Source organism: Zingiber officinale, chromosome 3A (genome assembly GCF_018446385.1).
Source record: "Zingiber officinale cultivar Zhangliang chromosome 3A, Zo_v1.1, whole genome shotgun sequence".
NCBI lineage: Eukaryota > Viridiplantae > Streptophyta > Magnoliopsida > Zingiberales > Zingiberaceae > Zingiber > Zingiber officinale.
The window spans coordinates 8,993,747-9,018,902 of NC_055990.1; the positions used below are offsets into that span (position 1 = coordinate 8,993,747).

The 25,156-nt window shown below is 38.9% G+C and overlaps 1 pseudogene; it reads right to left on the bottom strand.

Moving 5' to 3' along the window:
* LOC122050188 overlaps nucleotides 1-14,088 on the bottom strand; it is a 40,282-nt pseudogene extending 26,194 nt beyond the window's left edge.
* Between the last annotated feature and the right edge of the window lie 11,068 nt (nucleotides 14,089-25,156).

Genomic DNA, 25,156 nt, shown 5'->3' on the forward strand with positions numbered 1-25,156 from the left:
CCTGGTACAGGTGGCGTCTTGATCAGGCCAAGGTGAGCGAGTCAGAGGAGACTGATCGGTCGACCGAACGCTGGGATCGGTCGACCGAACACTGGGATCGGTCGACCGAATGCTGGGATCGGTCGACCGAACGCAGGGATAGAGTTTGACCAGCGGAGCGAGTGGATCGGGCTGATTGGATGGGAGAAGATCGCCTGATCGGTCGACCGAACAGGGGATCGGTCGACCGATCCGCTTCGGGTCAAATCTGATCCCGAGACTTGGGGATCTAGATCAGACTTGCAGAGGCTATAAAAGGAGGCCTCGAGGTGCAGCTTCAACATCAATCTCAAACTGAACACAAACAAAAGAACCTGTGCTACTCCGAACGCTTCGACTACACTCTGCTGCTCCGACGATTGGCGACCAGTTTTCATCTTCTATAAATTGTCGGTATATTGTTTATATTTTCAGCACTTGTATTTAAAGTTGTAAAAGATTTTACGCGATATAGTTGTTGCCCACGGAAAGCGATCAAGGATCGCGGGCCTTCGAGTAGGAGTCGACCTAGGCTCCAAACGAAGTAAATCTTCGTGTCTTCTGTGATTTTATTCCGCTGCTTTTATTACTCGTACGATTTTACGAATCTGAAAAACGCGAAATAGCCACGAGCGCTATTCAGCCCCCCCTATAGCGCGTCTCGATCCAACAGCGGAAACCCCGATTCCCATGCCACCGGATCCGTGCGAAGTAAAATAAAACAAAATTTTATGTGTACGAGTTTCTTACCTCTAGATCTACACTAGAACTACATGGTTGAAAGATTTTACCCTTGATGCGAAGCCCTTCGCAATCCCGCTCGTCCAAAGGTTCGTCGGATCTCGAGATCGTCAAGTGTACAATTCTCTATGCGTATCCACACGAACAAACTAGGTGGAGAAGACTAAACAAAGGTGTACTAGCACCTTAGGTCAGTCACGGCAAAGAGGAGGAGAGGGAGAGCAAGAAGATGAGATGATGAAGAAGAAGGAATGAATTGGCTTGAATGAAAATTAACCCATTCATTCCACCATAAGTGGTCGGCCACATTAAGGAGTGTAACCTCCTTTCTCATTTAATGTGGCCATTAAAGAGGAGATTTGTAACCTCCATGAGGTGGCACACACATGTGCAAAACTTAATGATGTGTAACACCATTATTGGCCACTTAATGCCAACTCACAAATGAGGTGGCATATAGTCAAGTCAAACTTGACTCTTCATCTTCCTCTCAAGTCAAGTCAAACTTGACATTATAACTCCCATGGTTAATCAAATCCAACCATTTGATTCAAGGCAATTTAATATAATGGATCTAATTCATTTAATTAAATTGATTCAATGAATCATAATCTAAATTAGACTCATTGAACACATGAATCAAATTGAGTCCAACTCAATTAGTTCAATTAGGATTACTCTTAATCCAATTTGATTCATCACATGAATCTAATCCTCTTGGTTCATTATATGAACCTAATCTCCATCTAATTGTCCTTTGTGTGTGACCCTATAGGTTCTTGTAATGTTGGTAATGCTTCTAAACTCATTTAGAAGTATAAGTAATGAGCGGTATCTAGCAACACATCATTACTACCAAAGTTACAAGAATGTTGAGATCCAACAAAATGGCTTGGTGGTTCTCATCTCGGAAGATCGTTGCCCACACAACGTCCGAGGTTAGAAGAGGAATACGGTAGAAGATCAAGAGGTCTTTCTAAAAGGTATAATTAGTATTTTTCCTTTCCGCATCATACTAGTTATTTTTGGAAATAATACCAAATACAAGAGGCATATGATTTTAGTGTTTCGAATTTGTTTTCGATATAGTGTTCTTTTATTTTTCTTTTCCTTGTGATTTGATTGTTCTTTTCGGTTGACCTAAAGTTATTTTAGGAAATTAAATATTAGCTTTCCATAAAAGGTTTTGTCTAGTCGGTGGTGGTTGCTCCCATATCCAAGAAGGCCATGTGCCTCGCCACGTCAGTACTGGAAACCAATTATGGAAATTAATATTTAATGGAATTAATAACTTAGGTGATTTGGATCAAACGTGTTAAGTTTCGCAGGAGATCCAAATCAAACCTAAAAGAACAAATAGATTAAGTTTTGGATCAAACGTGTTAAGTTCCGCAGGCGATCCAAAATTTAATTTAAAAGAACACATGGTAGCTAGGAAAAGGTTCAGATCTTTGTACAAAATTTTTGTACAGTGGAACCTCTAGGTTTTCCGAGTAGCGACCAACATCTGCCATATCTCATATTCATGGTATGCTGCAATAGCAAGCATGATCCGAATGGACTTAAACATCGCTACTGGAGAAAAGGTTTCATCATAGTCAATACCATGAATCTGCTTGAAACCTTTAGCTACCAAGCGACCCTTATAGATAAGTTCATCCATGTCAGTCTTTCTCTTAAAGACCCACTTACACCCTATGGGTTTTACACCCTCTGGTGGATTAACTAAAGTCCATACTTGGTTAGTGTACATGGATTCCATCTCGGATCTCATGACCTCTAGCCATTTCTTGGAATCTGGTCTCATCACAGCTTCCTGATAGGAGGTGGGCTCATCCTCTATGAGCACAACGTCATCATGGTTAGACAAGAAAAATGAGTATCTCTTAGGCCGACGACGTATCCTATCAGACATGCGAAGAGGTTTGTCTACTTGAACTGGTTGTTGTTCCTCAACTCCTTGTGGAACAACCTCATCCACAACACTTTGTGGTTCCAGTTCAACTTCCATCGAGGCTGCAGTGCTATTGTTCGCATCTTGAACTTCTTTAAGATCGAACGTACTCCCACTAGTCTTTCTAGAAACAAAATCCCTTTCAGAAATACCCCAGTCATAGCCATAACTATCTTGTGTTGACTGGGAATGTAGAAGTAATATCCCTTCGTTTCCTTGGGATATCCAATAAAATAACACTTGTCAGATTTGGGTCCCAATTTATCTGAGACTTGACGTCTAACGTAAGCCTCACAACCCCAAATCCTCATAAAAGACACCTAGGCATCTCTTCCAGTCCATATCTTATATGGTGTCTTTATTACAGCCTTAGATGGAACTCGTTTGAGAATGAAGGCTGCTGTGTCTAGAGCATAACCCCAAAGTGATGTAGGAAGATCTGTGTGACTCATCATAGACAGTACTATATCTAATAGGGTACGATTCCTCCTTTCGGATACACCATTCTACTGTGGTGTTCCAGGAGGAGTGAGTTGGGATAGAATCCCACACTCAGCTAGATAGTCATGAAACTCATGGCTAAGGTATTCTCCACCTCGATCTGATTGAAGTATCTTAATACTCTTGTCAAGCTGGTTCTGTACTTCATTCTTGAATTCTTTGAACTTTTCAAAGGATTCAGATTTATGTGTCATCAAGTACATATAACCATACCTACTGAAGTCATCAGTAAATGTAATGAAATACCTATAACCACCTCTAGCAGCGACATTGAAAGGGCCACATACATCACTATGTATAAGATCTAACAAGTCAGTCGCTCTCTCACTATGTCCACTAAAGGGAGTCTTGGTCATCTTGCCTAGAAGGCATGACTCGCATGTCTCATATGATTCAAAATCAAATGAGTCCAGCAAACCATCTTTATGGAGCTGGGATAAGCATTTGTCATTTATATGACCTAAGCGACAGTGCCAGAGATAGGTTGGGTTCATGTCATTTGACTTGAACCTCTTGGTATTTATGTTATAGATAGGGCTCTCAAGGTCTAGAATATAGAGTCCGTTTATTAGAGGTGCACTACAATAGAACATATCATTTAAATAAACTGAACAACATTTGTTCTTTATTATAAATGAAAAACCTTTCTGGTCCAAACAAGAAACTGAAATTATGTTCTTAGTCAAAGTAGGCACATAACAACAATCATCCAACTCTAGTACAAGCCCAGAGGACAGAGATAGAAAATAAGTCCCTACAGCAACAGCAGCAACCCGTGCTCCATTGCCTACACGTAGGTCCACCTCGCCCTTCATCAATGCCCTGCTATTTCTCAGCACCTGCACATTACTACAAATGTGAGAAGCACATCCGGTATCTAATACCCATGATGAAGAAATAGATAGATTGACTTCTATAACATATATACCTGAAGTGGAAGTCTCACTTCTCTTCTTCTTAAGATCTTCCAGGTACACCTTGCAGTTCCTCTTCCAGTGCCCGGTCTGACCGCAGTGGAAGCAGGTAGCATCCTTGGCGACCCGTCCTTTAGGCTTCAGTGCTTTACCCTTGCCTTTGGCTTGGGACTTTCCCTTGCCTTTAGGCTTGCCTTTGCCCTTGTGTTTCTAAACCATCAGAATAGAGTTGGGCTTAACCTTCTTAAGGTTGAGCTCAGTAGTTCGTAACATAGTAAGCAGTTTGGGTAGTGGCTTGTCAATTTCGTTCATGTTGTAGTTCATGACAAACTGACTATAGCTCTCTGGAAAAGACTGCAAGATAAGGTCAATGGCCTGCTCTTGACTAAGTGGGAATCCCAACCTCTGTAGATTATCTATGTACCCAATCATCTTGAGTACATATAAACCTACGGGAGCCCCATCTGACATCTTGCACTGAAATAGTGCCCTAGAGATCTCAAATCTCTCGTGCCGCGCTTGTCCTTGATATAGTTGACGAAGATGTTCAACCATATCATAAGCACCCATTAACTCATGTTGTTTCTGAAGCTCAGAGTTCATGGTTGTGAGCATAAGACAGGACACATCTAATGTATCATCTTGATGTTTCTTATAAGCATCTTTGTCAACTCGCGTGGCATTAGCAGGAGGAGCCTCCGGAATGGGCTGCTCCAGAACGTACAGTTTACGTTCTTGGGTGAGAACTATTCTCATATTCCTGTACCAGTCCAGGAAATTTTCTCCGTTAAGCTTGTCCTTGTCAAGGACAGAACGCAGAGAGAAGGTGTTTGTGTTTGACGTCATGGCAATCTACAATAGAAATTGCAGAAAATAAATAAACATCATATTCTAGTAATCATTTAATTAGGCCTTTAATTAAACGATGCTTCCACTGAATTCTATAATTCATGTGGGACAAGATTCACATCATACTAGGCCTTGAGTTAGCTTTGGCTCAATCGCCCAAGACTTAGTATGATCGGTAGGTAACTAATTACCGATTACATCTCTATGCAACTCTTGTTTATAGGATCAAGATCCGCATTTATATTAAAACTCGAGTTAGCTTTGGTTAATACGCCCAAGAGTTAATATAAACGTGATTTTGTCCTATCTTCCAACTATTGGATAAATGCCTATAGTTAAACTTGATTTAACTAGTTATACTCAATCTAATTGAGTTTTACTCACCCATGCGTTGATAGGCTAGACCAAGATTGTCCCTCCGTACCCTACCAAGATAATATGTGTTGCTCTGCTTTGGCAGATTCAACAACAACATGTGATCGAGGTAGTGATAGGTATCACGACATGGTAGGCATTTTAGAGTCGACGCGATTTAGATCTAATCTAATTGACGATATGTATCATATACGTGATTTAGATCTAATCTAATCGTTAAGGGTGCATCTTGTACACGATTTAGATCTGATCTAACCGTTAAGGCACTAATTAATTACTTAATCTAGCATGCATCACATATACACACACAAGCAATTAATTAAATATTTTATGATTAGTCATGGCCCTACTACGATCTTCTCAAGCCAATGAGAAGATCGGATGGTTAACCTAAGGTCAAAAGCTTCTCAAGCTCCTTCCTTTGACCACCTTGTGTTGCTCGCGCCCTCCTCGTAACTCCGTCTCGAGTGGACCTTCCACTGCTCCAATTTTGTAAATTACAATGGTGAAACTCAAGTTACATTCGAGTTTAAACTAATTTACAACAAGAATAAATAGATAAAGGCACGACGCGCAGGTCGTGAATCAAGTACAACACGCGCAAACACACAAAATGGCACGCAGGTCATATTATGAATTACAACACAATCTTTCCAATCAAATTGGGTCTTTTGGGCCATGACTATCATAATATAACACATAATTCTAAATTATATAATTTCAATAATTTTATGTAATTTTTACTACTATTTTTACAATTTTTATGAGTAAAAATTCCCAGCGGCGATTTTCGGGCGCAATCACGGAATGAAGCCCCTTGCGGGGTCAGGGGCAATACCCCTACCCGTGATATAACCATCACGAGTGTTCCTAAGTGATCCTACAGTGCCTTAGCCCGTTGTCTCAAAATGATTTGGGGCGAAACCTTGCCCTTTCAGAAAAATCTTCTAGGTAGTCGAAGCCTACAAGTGTCTAAACACTTGTGCTTCGCTTCTACGAGAAAAATACCCATAAAAACCATAAAAATCATAAAATTACATAAAGTTACAGAACTGAATTTTTGTCATAAAACAAAAAACTAAACTCGTACACGCTTCGCACGTGGCTCTGATACCACTGTTGGGATTTTCGGACCGTAAAAACCACTTTTTTGCGTTGCGGAAACCCTGATTCCCATGCCACCGGATCTGTGCGAAGTAAAATAAAACAAAATTTTATGTGTACGAGTTTCTTACCTCTAGATCTACACTAGAACTACATGGTTGAAAGATTTTACCCTTGATGCGAGGCCCTTCGCAATCCCGCTCGTCCAAAGGTTCGCCGGATCTCGAGATCGTCAAGTGTACGATCCTCTATGCGTATCCACACGAACAAACTAGGTGGAGAAGACTAAACAAAGGTGTTCTAGCACCTTAGGTCAGTCACGGCAAAGAGGAGGAGAGGGAGAGCAAGAAGATGAGATGATTGGTATTAGCCATTTTCATGTCACGTGGCACATCAAATTAATAAAGATTGGAAACTCACTGAACATAAAGACTACTCGTGTAGTAAGGCGCCACAAGTCATATTTTTCCAAGGATAACTAATATGTGTGTGCATTCTAGAATTGGTTCCAATCAAAAATCTAATTTAACTTGAGTACAACTAAACCCCAAAAGTACACTAGAACAATTTAAAATGACTCAAAGAAATGTGTTTCTTATCCAAACATTTTCCACTTCATCTCAACACATTAGGATCAATTTAGTATCATTAAATCGAATTCTTCCATTAACAAATTATCCAATCACTTCACATGATCTTCAACATACAATATAGGTAACAATCAATAAGCTAAAGTTAGCATTCAACATTTGAATTCCTTCTCAGTCATAACTATTCCGGTACATAGAGCAAAGATAACAAGTAATAAGTATACTCAAGATTTCAACTAAACTTGTAAAATCGAAGTATCATCCAATCCTCACTCACACTAAATTCAATCATTAAGCTCAAATTCTCAATCATAGATGCATTGAACAGATGACCACAACCAAAAATCTCAATTTAAGCATTCACAAGTTTATCCTCATCACATCAACCATAGATTCAATTTTGAACACAATGTTAGCTAACTAAATAACCAAAATTAAATAACTAATGTAAATCAGAACTCTAATTTGAAACCAAAACTAATTGCAAATTAATTTTGAAATTGAACATGGGTTTTAAATTACAAAAATCTAAAGGAATCAGATTGCAAGTAAGAAAACAATAATAGAATTACAATTGAGATTCAAACAAAATGAAATGGAAAGGAACAAAATCAGATCTGATGATCTGAGCAAATTCATGGACAATTCAAAGACAAAGTTAAGGAAACTAAAACCCTAAACATCCCTTAAATCAAATCCGGAACAAAACTTCCTCAATCTGCTGTCACCAGATGTGCTCTCGGAAACCTCCATTCAAACACTCAACAAATAATCTCTGAGCTTCCATCTATTACTAGGGAACGGTCATAGTTCCAGGAAACCTCCATTCAGCTCACGTCCCTCTGATAACCTCACTTGCCGAAGAAACAGAGCCCAAGTTCTGTGAAGTTGCAAACCAGATCGAATGGCCAAATCAACACAGTTTGGCTGCGGAATGGAGATCGGAAAAGGTCCAGTAGCTCTCAGGAGACCTCCCTCTAAGCTCTGGTGGATGCGAAGATCGCTGATTGGGAGACCTCCACAATCGGAATCACGGCGATGAAACAGAACCCAAATCGCCGTTCGGGAAACCTCCCTCAAGCTCTCTGATCACCGGAAGATGAACGCCGACAGCTAATGATCGTCATCATCGAAGAAATCTAGCTCACGGATCTGGATCGAGGAATTGGAGGCTGCGGCGTTGCGGTGGAGGAGAAGCTGCTACAGTGGAAGAAATCGCGAACGCCGAGCTCACTGGGTACTGTAGCTTCTCGGGGTTTTTAAATCTCCTCAAAATTGATCGGATGGTCCAGATTGATTTGGGCTGGATCAACGGTTGGATCGTCTCTGATCTGGATCAAACTTCCTGGATCTTCGTCAATGGACGAGATCTGCTCCTCATTAGGTCGGATGGACCAGATGCTTGATGGATGGCTCAGATCTCTCCAATCTTCAATGGACGGTTCATAATGCTCCAAGGTTTAATCGCCTCATTAAGCCCTTGATTTGAGCCCAAATGCGGTTTGATTTGATCGGGTCCATGACCCTTTTGATGCCTACAAAATAATAAACAAATATTAGCATCAAATCCCATGAAAATATGCTAAATTGCAATTAAGTCCAAGATCACATGCAATTTATGAAATGTAATGTAAATGTGAGATTAGGCTATGAATAAACCATCAAAAGCATGCATTATGAATTAAAATAATATAGCTAAATCATGGTTATCAAAAACCACTTTTTCGGGTTGCAAAAACTGCTATTTTGCGTTGCGGAAACCCCGATTCCCATGCCACCGGATCCGTGCGAAGTAAAATAAAACAAAATTTTATGTGTACGAGTTTCTTACCTCTAGATCTACACTAGAACTACATGGTTGAAAGATTTTACCCTTGATGCGAAGCCCTTTGCAATCCCGCTCGTCTAAAGGTTCGCCGGATCTCTAGATCGTCAAGTGTACAATTCTCTATGCGTATCCACACGAACAAACTAGGTGGAGAAGACTAAACAAAGGTGTGCTAGCACCTTAGGTCAGTCACGGCAAAGAGGAGGAGAGGGAGAGCAAGAAGATGAGATGATGAAGAAGAAGGAATGAATTGGCTTGAATGAAAATTAACCCATTCATTCCACCATAAGTGGTCGGCCACATTAAGGAGTGTAACCTCCTTTCTCATTTAATATGGCCATTAAAGAGGAGATTTGTAACCTCCATGAGGTGGCACACACATGTGCTAAACTTAATGATGTGTAACACCATTATTGGCCACTTAATGCTAACTCACAAATGAGGTGGCATATAGTCAAGTCAAAATTGACTTTTCATCTTCCTCTCAAGTCAAGTCAAACTTGACATTATAACTCCCATGGTTGATCAAATCCAACCATTTGATTTAAGGTAATTTAATATAATGGATCTAATTCATTTAATTAAATTGATTCAATGAGTCATAATCTAAATTAGACTCATTGAACACATGAATCGAATTGAGTCCAACTCAATTAGTTCAATTAGGATTACTCTTAATCCAATTTGATTCATCACATGAATCTAATCCTCTTGGTTCATCATATGAACCTAATCTCCATCTAATTGTCCTTTGTGTGTGACCCTATAGGTTCTTGTAATGTTGGTAATGCTTCTAAACCCATTTAGAAGCATAAGTAATGAGCGGTATCTAGCAACACATCATTACTACCCCAGTTACAAGAATGTTGAGATCCAACATCACCTTGTGACTACTAATTGTGACTCCTCACAATATATGACATTGTCCTTCTATCCTAGATATCTAGATTGATCAATATGAGGCATAGACTGTGTCATCCTCTAATCATTCTAAATCTTGAACTCCAAGTAGATTTACTCAATCAAATGAGCTCAATATCTCATATTGACTCATTTGGGCATGGCCATGCACTTCGTGGTCTCACTCTATCAGGAATATCGATGTCGCTCCCGTCATATAGGAGGGATAGATCCCATCTACATCACTCACATCCCTCTGCATAATTTGTTACATATCCAGTAATCGCCTTTATAGTCCACCCAGTTAAGGGTGACGTTTGACGAAGCCAAAGTACGTAACTCCTTATGTAGTGATCCATGGTGACTTCAGGTCCAAGGACTAGTAGTCATACTAATAGCCACATGAGAAAGTATATGACACTCATATAACGATCCATGATACTTTCTCATGGCGGGTCATTCAGTATACATTCTCCAATGCATACCCATGTGTCAACGTGATATCTCTATATCCATGACTCATGAGATCAAGTCATCGAGTTGACCTACATGCTAGTCTCGTCGCATTAACATTATCCCTGAATGTTAATACTCGACTAGGAATGATTAAGAGTAGTGTTCCCTATATCATCTCACTATCGATTCAACCAATCGATTGATATAGGTAAGAACCTTCTACTCAAGGACGCTATTATACTTAGTTATTTGGCACCAATACAAGTAAGTATAATAACCAAAACAAATACCTTTATTTATATACAAGAATATGATACAACGAGTTCATACAACAATCATCAAATGATTGGCTCTAGGGCTCTAACTAACAGGTCGACCATATGTTCTCGACCGATTTTATCCTGCCGGGTGTAAACGAGCACTATCGCTTGGTCAGGTTTCGCTCAGTCAACCATATGTTCTCGACCAGTCTTATCCTGCTGGGCGTAAATGAGCACCGTCGCTTGGTCGGGTTTCGCTCGGTCAACCATATGTTCTCGACCGGTCTTATCCTGCCGGGCGTAAACGGGCACTGTCACTCGATCGACCATATGTTCTCGACCGATTTTATCTTGCCGGATGTAAACGAGCACTGTCGCTTGGTTGGGTTTCACTCGGTCGACCATATCTTCTCAACCAGTCTTATCCTACCGGGCTTAAATGAGCACTGTCGCTTGGTCGGGTTTCACTCAGTCGACCATATGTTCTCGCCGGTCTTATCCTGCCGGGTATAAATGGGCACTATCGCTCGGTCTGGTTTCACTTGGTCGGGCGTGTTATGATCTGTTTATGGTAAGACTAAGTATTTTTATACTCGACCAACTGTTCCCTCTCAGCCTGTGTCGGCCTACCGAACTCATGTGCTCAGTCGATCTCTTCTGCTCGTTTGGTTCTCACCTACCGAGCGTAATATGTTCGATCTACTATAAGACTAAGTACCTTTATATTCAACCAGCTATTCCTGTGTGACCTATCTTGGCCTGCCGAACTCGTGTGCTCGGTCGATCTCTTCTGCTTAGTCGGTTTTTACTCCCTGAGTGCCTTGTTACACCTTCTTTGGTTTATTCTCCTGTTTCCTCTTTGCTATCATGGGTAGACTCAACATAACCCATATCAATTATCAAAATCGGTCTGGAACTTCCAACTGACGGCACTGGCAAACCGATTTCGTGTGAGAACTGGGATGCAATACGATCATAAAGAAGGTAGAAGCGAACGCCAAAGCAACCTGTACACTTCAGTGTGGCCTAACCAAGGAGGAGCTAAACCACGTCGGCCCGTTCTTGAGTGCCAAAGAACTGTGACAAAAGCTGATTGAGTTGCACGAGGGAACGTCCGACACGAAGGTAAGTAGGCATGACTTATTGCTTAATAAATTATATAATATTAAAATGCAGGAAGGTGAGACGGCCAGCCAGCTCCATGCTTGAATACAAGATCTGCTAAATGGGCTCCATGCAATCAGACAGAAAGTGGAGAACGGCGACATCCTAAGGTATGTCGTAAATATTTTTCCGAGGAACACCTTGTGGGCATCCATGGTAGATGCTTACAAGGTTTCTAAGGATCTATCCTTAATTAAACTAGATGAACTATTTGCTGAAATTGAATTGCATGAACAAGTTAACGCTCAATCGATCGAGAAGGGTATAGCTTTGATTGCAGGTACAAGCAGAGCATGCGAACCAAAACCCAGACGCAGAATCAAACCAGAGTTAGAAGAAGAACCAGATTTAGACGATGACGACGATGAGCTCACGGCCAAACTCGTCAACTTGGTAAGAAAGCTCTATAAAAAGAAGAAGGGATTCAACAAGAAGGACATCAAGAAGGTGATCCAGTCTAAGAAGACCCAACTAAGTTCAAAGATGAAATTCAAAGTTACCTGCTACGGATGCAATCAAAAGGGGCATATCAAAGAAAATTATCTGAATCAAAAGGATACGAAGAAGCAACGAAAGAAGAAAGCCCTGAAGGCGACCTGGGATGAGTCTTCTTCAGAAGAGTCTGATGATGAAGAGCTCGAACAGACGAGTTTTCTTGCAATGACGACCCGGGACCAAGTCAATGAATCCGGAAGCGAGGATGAGTCTGAAGCTGAGTCCGAGAGAAGCCACGTATCCGTATCCATTTTCGAAGGGCCTAACCCCTCTGTAAGTACTTATTGATTATACAACTTAGTAAATTATTTGATGCATAAATTAGGTAATTCTAACATTCAGATCAAATCACTTCTAAAGGAGGTAACAATCCTTAAAGAAGTGACTGCCTCTGAATCCTTGATTGACCCGATTCAGACTGGAACCTCAACTCAAGTTCAAAAGCTTGAGGAATAGAATTCCAGCCTAAAACTCAAGTTAAGGATTTAACGATAGCATTGAAACGGTTTATACTGGGTTCCAAGAATCTTGACTTGATTCTTAGAAAATAGGAGGCCGTATACAATCAATCTGGATTAGAATTTAAAACTAAAAGAAAATATCGGTCTTATCTATCACATGTTAACAGACCAAATAGAAAGGTAGTCCAAGCATGAGTACTTAAGTCCAACTTGGTCAATATTGGGTCCCCAAGGATCAAATCTATTACCTTGATAGAGCATATCGAGGCTATATCCTGGGGGAGCCAATAGAAAAACTATCTTTATTAACAAATAGAATTGTTTGATGATTGTTCTTTTCTTTTCTGTATAAATACATGATTAGATTAGGATAGATTATGGACCTAGGCATAATTTACACTTGTTTAGTTAAACCTAGGTGGTTCAAAAATAAAATTAAATATATAATTTCTTTAAAAGGCTTTGTCTAGAAGTGGTGGATGATCCCATATACAAGAAGGCCTAGTGCCTCACCACAACCTAGGAGCCAATTTTTGAACTGTGTATTTAATTGACTAATTGGAAAACTTAAGTCTAACTCAAATATAAATTAATACTTAGATATAATTTAAATTAAAGATAACCATCTCACAAAAATACATAAGGTTCCCTGATTGATAACATAGAATTTAGTGAGATGGATCTAGGTTGAACTTAGTCAAATTTACTTAAACCTAAACTTAACTTAATGAACTTAATTTAACTTAATTAACTTAATCAACTTAATTTAAATTAATTAACTTAATAAATCAACTTAATTAAATTAATCAACTTAGTCAACTTAATAAATCAACTTAATTAACTTAATCAACTTAATAAAATTGACAATTAAACTAAATTTATCTAATAAATTAAACTTAACAACTTAATTAATATCAAACCTAATTAATCAATTTAACTATTTAATTAACTTTATTTAATTAACTTAACTAATTAACTTAAATATTGAAATTAACATAATTAAATTAATTGACCTAAATGATGCGGCAAAGCACCTCTTGAAGGTGCCTCCAACACAAAGGAGGCGGCCTCGAGAGCGGTGGGAGATTTCCAGCCAGCGCGTTTGAGGTGCCTCCAATCGACCTCAAGGCGCCTTAAATACACCTTTAGGGCACCTTCAAGGTAGTGGAAGGTGCCCTCAACATGTAATTTTTCAGCGAATAGATACCTCTTTGTTCGCCATTTCTTGCCATTCTCATGTGAGTTCTCACGCGAACAACGAACAATTTCTCCCAACCGAGGTGCCTTTAACCCGAGTCTCTTCCCTCTAAGCCTCACAATGCCTCCTAGGTATACCCCAATCCACCTTAAATAATTCTATATGTGTTTGTTGTGCTTGTTTTGCTATTATTTTTGTGTATTGTTTAAAAAATTAGGAAATGACGTAATGTTGCGTCTACCTCTGGTACTACCTTGTCCATTGATTTGAGGTTCCCCATTGAGTGACATAAGGTTGATTTCATTGAGCATTCATATTCTCCAATTAAGTGTAGATATTTAATTAGGATATTTTTTGCTAGATATTGTCAGCCTGTGGTACAAATGATTGAGCACTTTCAGCTTGATAAATTGATTTACTACAGTAATGCAGTAAATCAAGACTTGTGTGCTCAGTTCTACAACAACCTTGAAAGTGTTGGTGACCTGATCTATTCCACCAGAGTTGGTGGAAAGGATCTTCAATTTACTCCTACCATGATACGTACGAGTCTAGCTCTTAGACCCTCTACATGCCCTTTTTTATGCTACCCTAGTAGGGATCTGCCATATGGTGAGCCCTACTCCCACATTACTTTAGATACACTCTATGAGTATTTTTATAGGGTGAGAGTCCACCTGTAGTTTCTGACTTCAGGTCACTTTCTCTTAGGGTCCAGGACTACATTATGTATAGAGTCCTGACTACATGCATTTTGCCCATCACATCTCAGGACATCCTGAAGATGCATCCCTCTCATTCCTTCTTTCTGTATGCATTATGTCAGCATTTTGATATAGACATAGCATTACACATGTTTTATAACATCATTCATACGACCAGTCTCATTACGTCCCGTGTAGTCCATATGCCTTACTGTCATGTTCTGACTTACATCTTCTCAACATTAGAGATAGATACAACTCAGGGGACGGTTACCTCCCTTAGACCTTATGACGAGATTGACCAGCGTCATCTTAGGTTAGCACATATAGATATCACCGCTCAAGGGGTTCTTGCATGGAGAGGTGGGCCGCCACCGACAGATCCAGCCGAGGATGAGCAGCCTGCTGCTCCAGTTGAGGGTGCTGCTGCTCCAGCCGAGGGAGTCATTCCAGCTGCCATAGATAAGTGGCTAGATTTCACTGATATTGAGAGGTTCAGGGTTCCTCTCGATCTATCACAACCATCGACTTCAGCCCAGCCATCGATGTCAGCCCAGCCTTCCACTTCCTTATCTATCGAGGATAGACTCGCTCATCTCGAGGAGTCTTCTGCATAGACATGACAATTGATCTTGGACGGTTTCCATACACTACGGGCTGGGATGACCTCTGGATTGACTACTCTCTAAGAGGAGATTCTTCGAGCATTGCATGTACCTGAGCGACCTCCGTCACCTCCTTCAGCTGACGACCCTCCTATTTGATCACATTTCAGGACATGCATTGTATCTATTAGACTTACATTTACTTCATGTATGGATAACTCTCTTTGGTTTGTTTAGTTTTTATGTCTAGTAGATTAGAACCTATTTCTGCTTACTATGCTTTTTAAAATCAGCTTGTTTTTAAAATTATTTTAAAAGTCTAGGAAAAATATTTTTCAAAATTCCAATTTTGTTAGTTTTTAAAAATCTAGATTTAGTCTAGGTATTTACCCCCTAAAAATTATGTACCCCTAGTTTCAGCCAGAGCATCTCACAAGCACACTAGTTTTAACTTGCTTGTGTTTGAAAATAATTAGAATGGTGTGAGATGCATAGAGTACTGCCTGAACTTCAGTATGCTTAAGTCTGTGCATTGACATAAGTCTGGGCAATAAATACTTGATTTACATTAATCTAGTTAAGTTATCCTATCTTAGTCAAATCTAACTGGATCACTCACTTAACTTGACTAACCAAATGAAAATTGTTGCCCTCTAGGTAAACAGTTAGTAGCTAATGGTTAAACATTTGGCTAAGGAAATTAAGAATTTAGTTTTAATTTTTTGATTACTCATGCTTGGACATTAGGACTTTTGAAAAGAAAACTAACTTTTACTTAAAATTGATTTACTCTTTATGGTACTAATTGAAAGTGACCTTAGTTAAAATTTCCAATTTGATACTATTTAAAGTTAAGTATTTTTTTTAACTAAGTTAAATTAATTTTTGAATATCTAAAAATTTCTTTTTAAAGTTTTGTCAAATATTTATTTTCTCTTTTTAAACTAAATTTTTCTAACACAAAATTGGCTAAGTGACTTTTCAAAGTTAAAAAACCGTTTTCTTAGCTAAATTTTCTCTCCAAACTTTTTGAGTAAATTTTTCTTTAAGGAAAAGTTTTTATAAACACTTTCTCAAAATCAGATTATTTTTCCTACTTAACTTTTGATAATCATTTTTTATTTCACTTAGCTAAAAAGTCTTCTAAGAAAAAATTGTTTTCAAAGTTAAGTATTTATTCTATCTCCTATTAAACTCCCTTCTTTTAAAACTAAGGATTTAACAAAGTGTTTCTTTTTGAAAAACTTCTTTTTAAAAGTTTTACATTTTTCTAATTCAAAATTAGCTAAGTTACTTTTCAAGTTAAACACTTTCCCTTAGCTAAATTATTTTTCAAACATAGTTTTTGAACAATTTCTAAAGAAAAAGGTTTTTAATCTGTTTCACAAAAATCAAACACTTTTCAAGTTTTTAAATATCTTTCTAAAGCCAAATTTTTCATATAACTTTCTAAAGATATTTTTAGCTACATTTTGGTGTTTTAAACTTACTGAAAATATAAAGTTAAAATATTTCTCAAAACAAGTTGCTTTCTTTTTAAAGCTAAATTCTTAGCTAAGGCCCATGATTAAACTTTTATTTACTTTCCTTTTGCTGTTTCTTTTGATATATGGCAAAGAGAGAGAGTATAAGAAAATTTAAAATTTTAAAGTCTAAAGAAAAATTCTAAAAAGAGGAGCTTTTATTAGAGGGGGGGGGGGGTTATGGGTTATGTACTTAAGCTTTTACTAAGGGGGAGTTTTGCACTTAATTTTCTACTGTCATGCTTATGCTGTCTTTGAAAATTCTTTATAGCATTATTGTTACTTAACTTTGACTTTTTGTTACCATAATCAAAAAGGGAGTGATTGTTGGTGCAGGAAGCATCCGATGATTGAACCCAAGTTTTGATAATGGCAATAGATTCAAAGTTAACGTTATTTGTTATCTAATGTGTGTGATGAGTTTGTAGAAAAGTCCTAACTACCGTTAGGCAGGTGGAAAACCCTAGGGGGTGGAAACCATAGGTCCTAGGGGGTGGTAACTTTAGGTCCTAAGGGGTGGTAACTCTAGGTGGTGGAAAACCCTAAGGGGCGGTAACCTTAGGTCCTAGGGGGTGGTAACCCTAGGTCGTAGGGGATGGTAATCCTAGGTAGAAAGTCCAGTCTATCTGGAGGACCGAACTTACAACAGGTATACTCTCCTGAGTGGAGAAGGTGAGGATGCATTCCCCGTTGAGAGAATAGTAGGCGTCAGTTCATCCTAGGGTTTCAGTCAGAAATTCGAAGTCAGAACTGGACAGCTCAGTGACTGTTAGACTTTATATTTATGTTATATGTGCTAACTTTGTGTTGCAGGGTATTTTTGGGACTAACATATCTTGCAACGACAAATGTACAAGCTTTGCCTCAGATGAACAGTACCCGAGGAGCCCTCATGGAGCTTGGAGGTGCCTCGGGTGAAAAGGCTGAAGAGTGCATGCAGCAACGCTGTAGACACCCACAGGGAGTGTTGAGGTGCCTTGGATAGCCTTGAAGGTGACCTCCATGGGATTAGAGGCGCCTTCAAGAGGATCAGCAGCGACTTCTTCAGAGCTCATCCATGTAGTGGATTCAGTGCGGATGAGCGCGCCCTCAAAGAGCTTTATAAAGAGGTCTCGACCAGCAGCTCTATTCATCACGTCCAAAGTCATCTTTCTTCAGCGCGCTGCTTGTAACGCCATAAATTTCCTCTATGTTGATGTGCGTAGATTATATACACTTTTATGCATGCTTTGACGCACATTTACTTGTATTTCATTAGCATAATCTATATTTATTGCACCCTATTTCATTGTAATGTCATACTTCCGTTATATTTTGTTTGAAGATCTGCTCTTTGCTTGTTTTGATTGACAGGACGCTATTTGTAGAAATAATGGAGCTAAAACGTACATGGGAGCAACTCCGGAAGAATTCATGCTTGGGTCGTGTATGCCACATGGGCGTGTGGCCATATCATGCCTTGGCCGTTCCAAATGGCATGGTCGTGCTCCAGCACTAGATGTGAAGAAGTCCACGACCGTGTGTCCCACCTGGCCGTGCCAAGTTTCCCATGGCCAAGCAACACACGGGTATGCCAAATGTCACGACCGTGCCAAGTTTCCAGAGGAGAGGAAGGCCATGGACCTTGGCAACGAAGAAGAATGCCACGGCCGTGTGAGCCACACGACCGTGTGACTCAACTAGAGAAGAAGACGTGTGAGGCTGTGTAGATCCCACACGGCTGTGTGACGAAGAACACGGCCCATGCCACGCCAAAACAGAGCTGTGCTAAATTCTGGGTAGATTGCAGATAGTTCATAAAATGGCCATAACTTTGCGCTCAGTTGGAGTTTTTGGATGATCTTTATACTAAACCATAGCTGACTTCAAGATCTACAACTTTACTTCAGGTCCAATAGAGAGAGAGAGACTTGTCTACCCATGCTAAATGGCACGGACGTGCTGTTGGAGTGTATACTGAAAGCTTAAGCTTTTGTAAACATTTGTTTAGAGAATCACATTTGGTCAAATAATCTACATTTGCTTGTAGTTGTTCAATTAATTTATATTGTAGATAACATAGTATGTGGTGTCACATACAGAAGATGATGTTATCAGTACCTTATAAATTATAAACAGTAGCTCACGACCAAAATGGAAAGGAACAAACCATTGGAAGGTCGTAGTGTAATTAGGAATTAGTTTATCTTAACTATCTAATTACACTAGTACACTTAGAGTGTATTGAGTAGGACCATTAGAGGTCATTTCTTTTATACTGACTTTATAAAGAAATAATGACCTCAGTTATTATGGAAGTGTGTGCTCTTAATCCTAATATAATAACAAGCACATATATTTGATATTTATTTCTTTAATTTATCAATGGGTGAGATTTAGTTCGATGAATCAATAAGCCGGATAAGTTGGGAAATGATATCACTTATAGTGTGTGTTTTTGATTATAGAAGGAAACTGTGTCCTAGCTATCTAGGTTGATAATGTCCCCAAGATGAGCTCATAAAGATTATCATGTTAAACCCTGCAGGTGGACTTAGTCCGACATGATGATAAGGTTGAGTGGTACTATTCTTGGACAAAGATATTAATTAAATGAGTTGTCGGTAACTCACTTAATTAGTGAACATTCGATATCTTAAACACAGGGAGACTAACACACTCATAACAAGTAGGAGCACAAAAATGTAATTTGGGATTGGTGCGCTAGTTCAATGATAGTTCTCTAGTGGAATGAATTATCATTGATAAAATTAAGTTGTGTGTTCGGGGCGAACACGGGATGCTTAATTTTATCGGGAGACCAAAACCAATTCCTCCTCTCGGTCCCTATCGTAGCCTCTTATTTATAGAGTACTATACCCACCTATACCCACCTTCTATACCCACCAATAGGGGGCCGACCAAGCTAGCTTGGGAACCAAGATAGGGCCGACCTAGGTATAAAATTGGGTGGCCGGCCCTAGCTTGAACCCAAGCTAGAGGGGCCGACCAAATTAAATTTAAAAGGGATTTTAATTTTAATTTTTATTATGTGGAAGATATAATTTATTAAAGAGAATTAACATTAAATTATCTCTCTGGTAAAAGATCTACAAAAGAATTAAAGGAGAGAGAATAGATCACTTTCCTAATTTGTAGATTGGAGAGAGTTTTTATTTTCTCTTTAAAAATTATTCACATGATAAGAAATTAAAATTATGGAAATTTCTTTTGATCAACCATGAAGAGATTAATATGAAAAATTTTATTTTTAAAATTTTTCCGGAAGCAAATAAGGAAAGTTTAATTTTTCTTGTGGAAAATTTTTTCCTTAATTGCTCCATGATGTGGCCGGCCATACACATTGATTAAGAAAAGTTTATTTAATTTTTCTTAATTAATTGTTGTCAAGGAAATTAAGGAAATTTTTATTGTAATTAGATTTCCTAATTTGCTTAGGCCAAGGAATATAAAAGAAGGGGTGAGGGTGCCTTCATGAGATACAACCTCTATTATTTTCTCTCCCTCTTTTGTTCCTTGGTGTGGCCGGCCATCCTCTCCCTCCCTTCCTCTTGTGGTGGCCGAACCTCTCTCTCCCCTTGGAGCTCTTGTGGTGGCCGGATACTACTTGGAGAAGAAGAAGAAGAAGGACAGAAAGTTAGCATCTCTTGGAGCTTGGTTGGTTTTTTGATTTTCTTCCTTGGTGAAGCTTCCTTGTTGTGGCCGAACCTAGCTAGGAGGAGAAGAAGGTGGTTGGTGTTCTCTCATCTTGGAAGATCGTTGCCCACACAACGTCCGAGGTTAGAAGAGGAATACGGTAGAAGATCAAGAGGTCTTTCTAGAAGGTATAACTAGTAGTTTTTCCTTTTCCGCATCATACTAGTTATTTATGGAAATAATACTAAATACAAGAGGCATACGATTTAGTATTTCGAATATGTTATTTCGATGTTGTGTTCTTTTGTTTTATTTTATCATTGTGATTTGATTGTTCTTTTCGGTTAACCTAAAGTTATTTTAGGAAATTAAATATTAGATTTCTATAAAAGGTTTTGTCTAGTCGGTGGTGGTTGCTCCCATATCCAAGAAGGTCATGTGCCTCGCCACGTCAGTACTGGGAACCAATTATGGAAATTAATATTTAATGGAATTAATAACTTAAGGTGATTTGGGTCGAACGTGTTAAGTTCCGCAGGAGATCCAAGTCTAAACCTAAAAGAACAAATAGATTAAGTTTTGAATCAAACGTGTTAAGTTCCGCAGGCGATCCAAAATTTAATTTAAAAGAACACATGGTAGCTAGGAAAAGGTTCAGACCTATGTACAAACTTTTTGTACAGTGGAACCTCTAGGTTTTCCGAGTAGCAACCAACAATTGGTATCAGAGCTAAGGTTTTGCCTCTGTGTATTTGGTATTTAGAATAATTATGCACATGTCATACATAATTTAGGCAAGATAATAGTAGGATATGCTAACTCTTTGGATGCAGGAGCCAACTGTTATGGCTTTTAATTATTATGTGTGTGATTGGACCCTTGGACATGTCAAGAGCATTTATTTACGTGTGCATGATTGTATTATAAAATACAGCAGGAGCTGTATTTAGTTTTATTAGGATTTTATTTTTGATCTAGATACATGTACATTCCTTTTATGGAATATAGGATCAAAAACTGTAAAATTCTATTTATGTCGCAAATCAAATCTTGTAAAGCGTGGAACTCTCGAAGGACCAGAAGCGCAACGGAATAAGGAACAAGACGGATGCGACAGCTAGACCCAGTGGCGGTGGCCAAATATGGCAGCAGCTTGGGATGACAACACACGGAGGACAACCAAAGATAAAAGCCATAATAGTTGAAAATTAGATTTTTCTATTTATTGCTTTTATATTGTGCTGTGTGTGCATGTTAGTATACTTGTTTAGTAGGCTAGCATAGTTAAAATTCCTCATTTATAAATAACTAAGTGGGAGAGGGATTTTTAAGTAAATCCCATGGTCTCCATTACTGGTTTGTAAGTGATGCAAACAAGCTTGCGCGTTGGCTCTGAGTGCCTTCCTCCATAACGGATGAGCTTGTTTGTGGATCACTAGGACAAACTTCCATTTTTGGATGATTATAGGAAGTTAATTAAGAGCGTGAGATCTTCCCCAACGGAAGGGGCATAATCTTATTAATGGACTTAGTGTCAAGTAATGGTATACACTTAGACACATATAATAGTATCCTCCCCATCGGAGTCACTGCTATTATTTGTGTGACCAAATGATACCAACTATTAATTTTATTTGTCAAAAAGTTAGGTTGACAAGATAATAAAATTAATGGGGTTAAAACCCTCCTTTTACAAATGTTGAATTTGTATACGTCCACACTAACGTGGCATACAAAATTCACGGTGTTTTGAGGCATTGGTTAATTTAAAATAGTATTGTTTGAGGAATCAATATTATTCTAAATTTAGAGTCCTGACCAAAAGTTATTTGTGATTCTTAGGATGACTTTCAACCCACTGTCCATCATACTACAACAGAATAGGCTTACTGGACCTAACTATATAGATTGGAAAAGAAACCTGGATATTGTTCTTACTGCTGAAAGCTATAAATTTGTACTGACTAAGACTTGCCCTGATGCACCCAATGGTGAATCTACTCAAGAGGAGATTGAATATCATAAGAAATGGGTAAAAGCTGATGAGATGGCGCGGTGTTACATTTTGGCTTCAATGTCAAATGTATTGCAACATCAGCATCAAGATTTACCAACAGCTTATGATATCATGAACAATCTCAAGGAACTCTTTGGTCATCAAGACAGGGCTTCTATACAAGAAGCTATGAGAAAGATAATGACAGCCACCATGCAAGAGGGTACTCCTGTGAGGGATCATATCCTAAAGATGATGGCTTATCTGAACGAAATACAAATCCTTGGAGGTGAAATTGATGGGGAAACCCAGATCGATATGATCCTCCAAACACTACCTAGAAGTTTTGAGCAGTTCCGCCTGAACTATAATATGAATAAGAGGATATATTCATTAGCGGAACTACTGACAGAACTCCAGGCAGCAGAAGGATTATTTCTCCATAATTCTCAGATTCACAATGCTGAAAATGGTTCTACTTCTAAACCGAAAGGAAAGAAGAAGAAGAAGCAAGTTGGCTCAGCAAAGAAGGTGAATAAATCTCAGAGTACAGGATTTAAAGCTGGAGTGAAGAAGCCGAAAGGCAATTGCTTCATCTGCAAGCAGTTAGGGCATTAGAAGGCGGACTGTCCTCGAAGGAATCAAAACAATGGTAAATCTCTTGCTCTAGTTGTTGAAACATGTTTAGCGGTGTTATCTACCAGCACCTGGTGTGTAGATACGGGAGCCACTGATCATGTCTGCAATTCCTTGCAGGGGTTCCAGGAAACCCGACGACTATCTGAAGGAGAGATTACCGTCCACATGGGCAATGCTACTAAGGTGGCAGCTGTTGTAGTGGGAGACGTCTACTTATCTTTTAGTAGAAATAGAAATTTGGTTTTAAGAAATTGTCTATATGTACCCAGTTTTAGAAAGAATTTAATTTCAGTTTCTAACATGTTTTTAGATGGATATTCAGTTTCTTTCAGTAACGATGTAGTTATTAAAAGAAATAAAGAGATTATCTATTCTGGTGCATTAGTTGGCAATTTGTATACTTTAAATCCAATTTCCTCCACAAAGCAAAACATGGAAATTTATAACTCATCTTCTAACTCTAATAAAAGAAAAGAACCTTCGGAAATGAACCAAGCATATATTTGGCATCTAAGGCTTGGTCATATTAACTTAAGTAGGATTCAGAGGCTTATAGCCGATGGACTTTTGAGTTCATTAGAGTTGGAAAATTTTCCAACTTGTGAATCTTGCTTGGAAGGTAAAATTACTAAGAGGCCGTTCAAGGCCAAGGGGTATAGAGCCAAAGAAGTGTTAGAATTTGTTCATTCTGATTTGTGTGATCCTATGTCTGTCCAGGCAAGAGGTGGTTTTGAATATTTCGTCTCTTTTATAGATGATTATTCAAGATATGGATACATTTACCTAATGTGCCGCAAGTCTGAGTGCTTTGATAAGTTCAAAGAATACAAGGCTGATGTGGAGAAACGACTAGGTAAAAGTATCAAGACACTACGGTCTGATCGTGGTGGCGAATACCTCTTAGGAGAGTTTAGGAATTACTTATCAGAAGTCGGGATTCAATCCCGATTGTCTGCACTTGGAACACCCCAACAGAATGGTGTGGTAGAACGAAGGAATATGACTCTTATGGAGATGGTTAGATCAATGATGAGTTATTCAGAATTACCAAATTCGTTTTGGGGATATGCTCTGGAAACAGCAGTATACGTACTGAACTTAGTACCTTCTAAATCAGTTTCTTCTACTCCCATAGAATTGTGGAATGGGCGAAAACCCAGTCTAAGACATATTCAGATTTGGGGTAGTCCAGCATAGATGCTGATAAGTTAGAATCTCGTACAGAAGTTCGCGTATTTGTGGGATATCCCAAAGGAACGAAAGGTGGTTTATTTTATAGTCCTAAAGACCAGAAGGTCATTGTTAGCACCAATGCCCAGTTTTTAGAAGAAGACTATATAATGGATCACAAGCCTAGTAGCAAAATTATTTTAGAAGAACTAAGAGAGGACACGTCTACCTTAGTACCAACAGTACAAGATGAAGTACCACAAGAGACTGCAACACGTGTCACACATGATACACAACCACAAACGGTGCCTCGTCGTAGTGGGAGGGTTGTGAGGCAGCCTGATAGATTCATGTTTTTGGGAGAGTCTTCGGACTTGGTACCAGGTAAACATGAACCTGATCCCCGAACATATGACGAAGCACTCAAAGATATAGATACAGCATCTTGGCAAAAGGCGATGAATACTGAAATAGAGTCCATGTACTCTAATAAGGTCTGGGAGCTTGTAGAACCACCTGATGGTATAAAAGCCGTTGGATGCAAGTGGATTTACAAAAGGAAAAGAGGGACAGACGGGAAGGTAGAAACCTTCAAAGCTAGGCTTGTTGCGAAAGGGTATACTCAGAAAGAGGGAATCGATTATGAGGAAACTTTTTCACCGGTAGCCATGCTTAAGTCTATCCGGATACTCTTATCCATTGCTGCTCATATGGATTATGAGATTTGGCAAATGGATGTCAAGACAGCTTTCCTTAATGGAAGTCTTGAAGAGAACATCCATATGAAGCAACCAGAAGGGTTCATTGAAAAAGGCAAAGAGCATCTAGTGTGCAAGCTCAATCGGTCCATTTATGGACTGAAGCAAGCTTCAAGATCTTAGAACATCCGGTTTAATGAAGTAATCCAGTCATATGGATTTATTCAAAGTCCGGATGAGTCTTGTGTATATAAGAAGTGTAACGGAAACGTGGTGGTATTTCTTGTACTATACGTAGATGATATTTTGTTAATTGGCAACAATGTCAAGGTATTATCAGACGTAAGGGTATGGTTGTCCAAACAATTTGATATGAA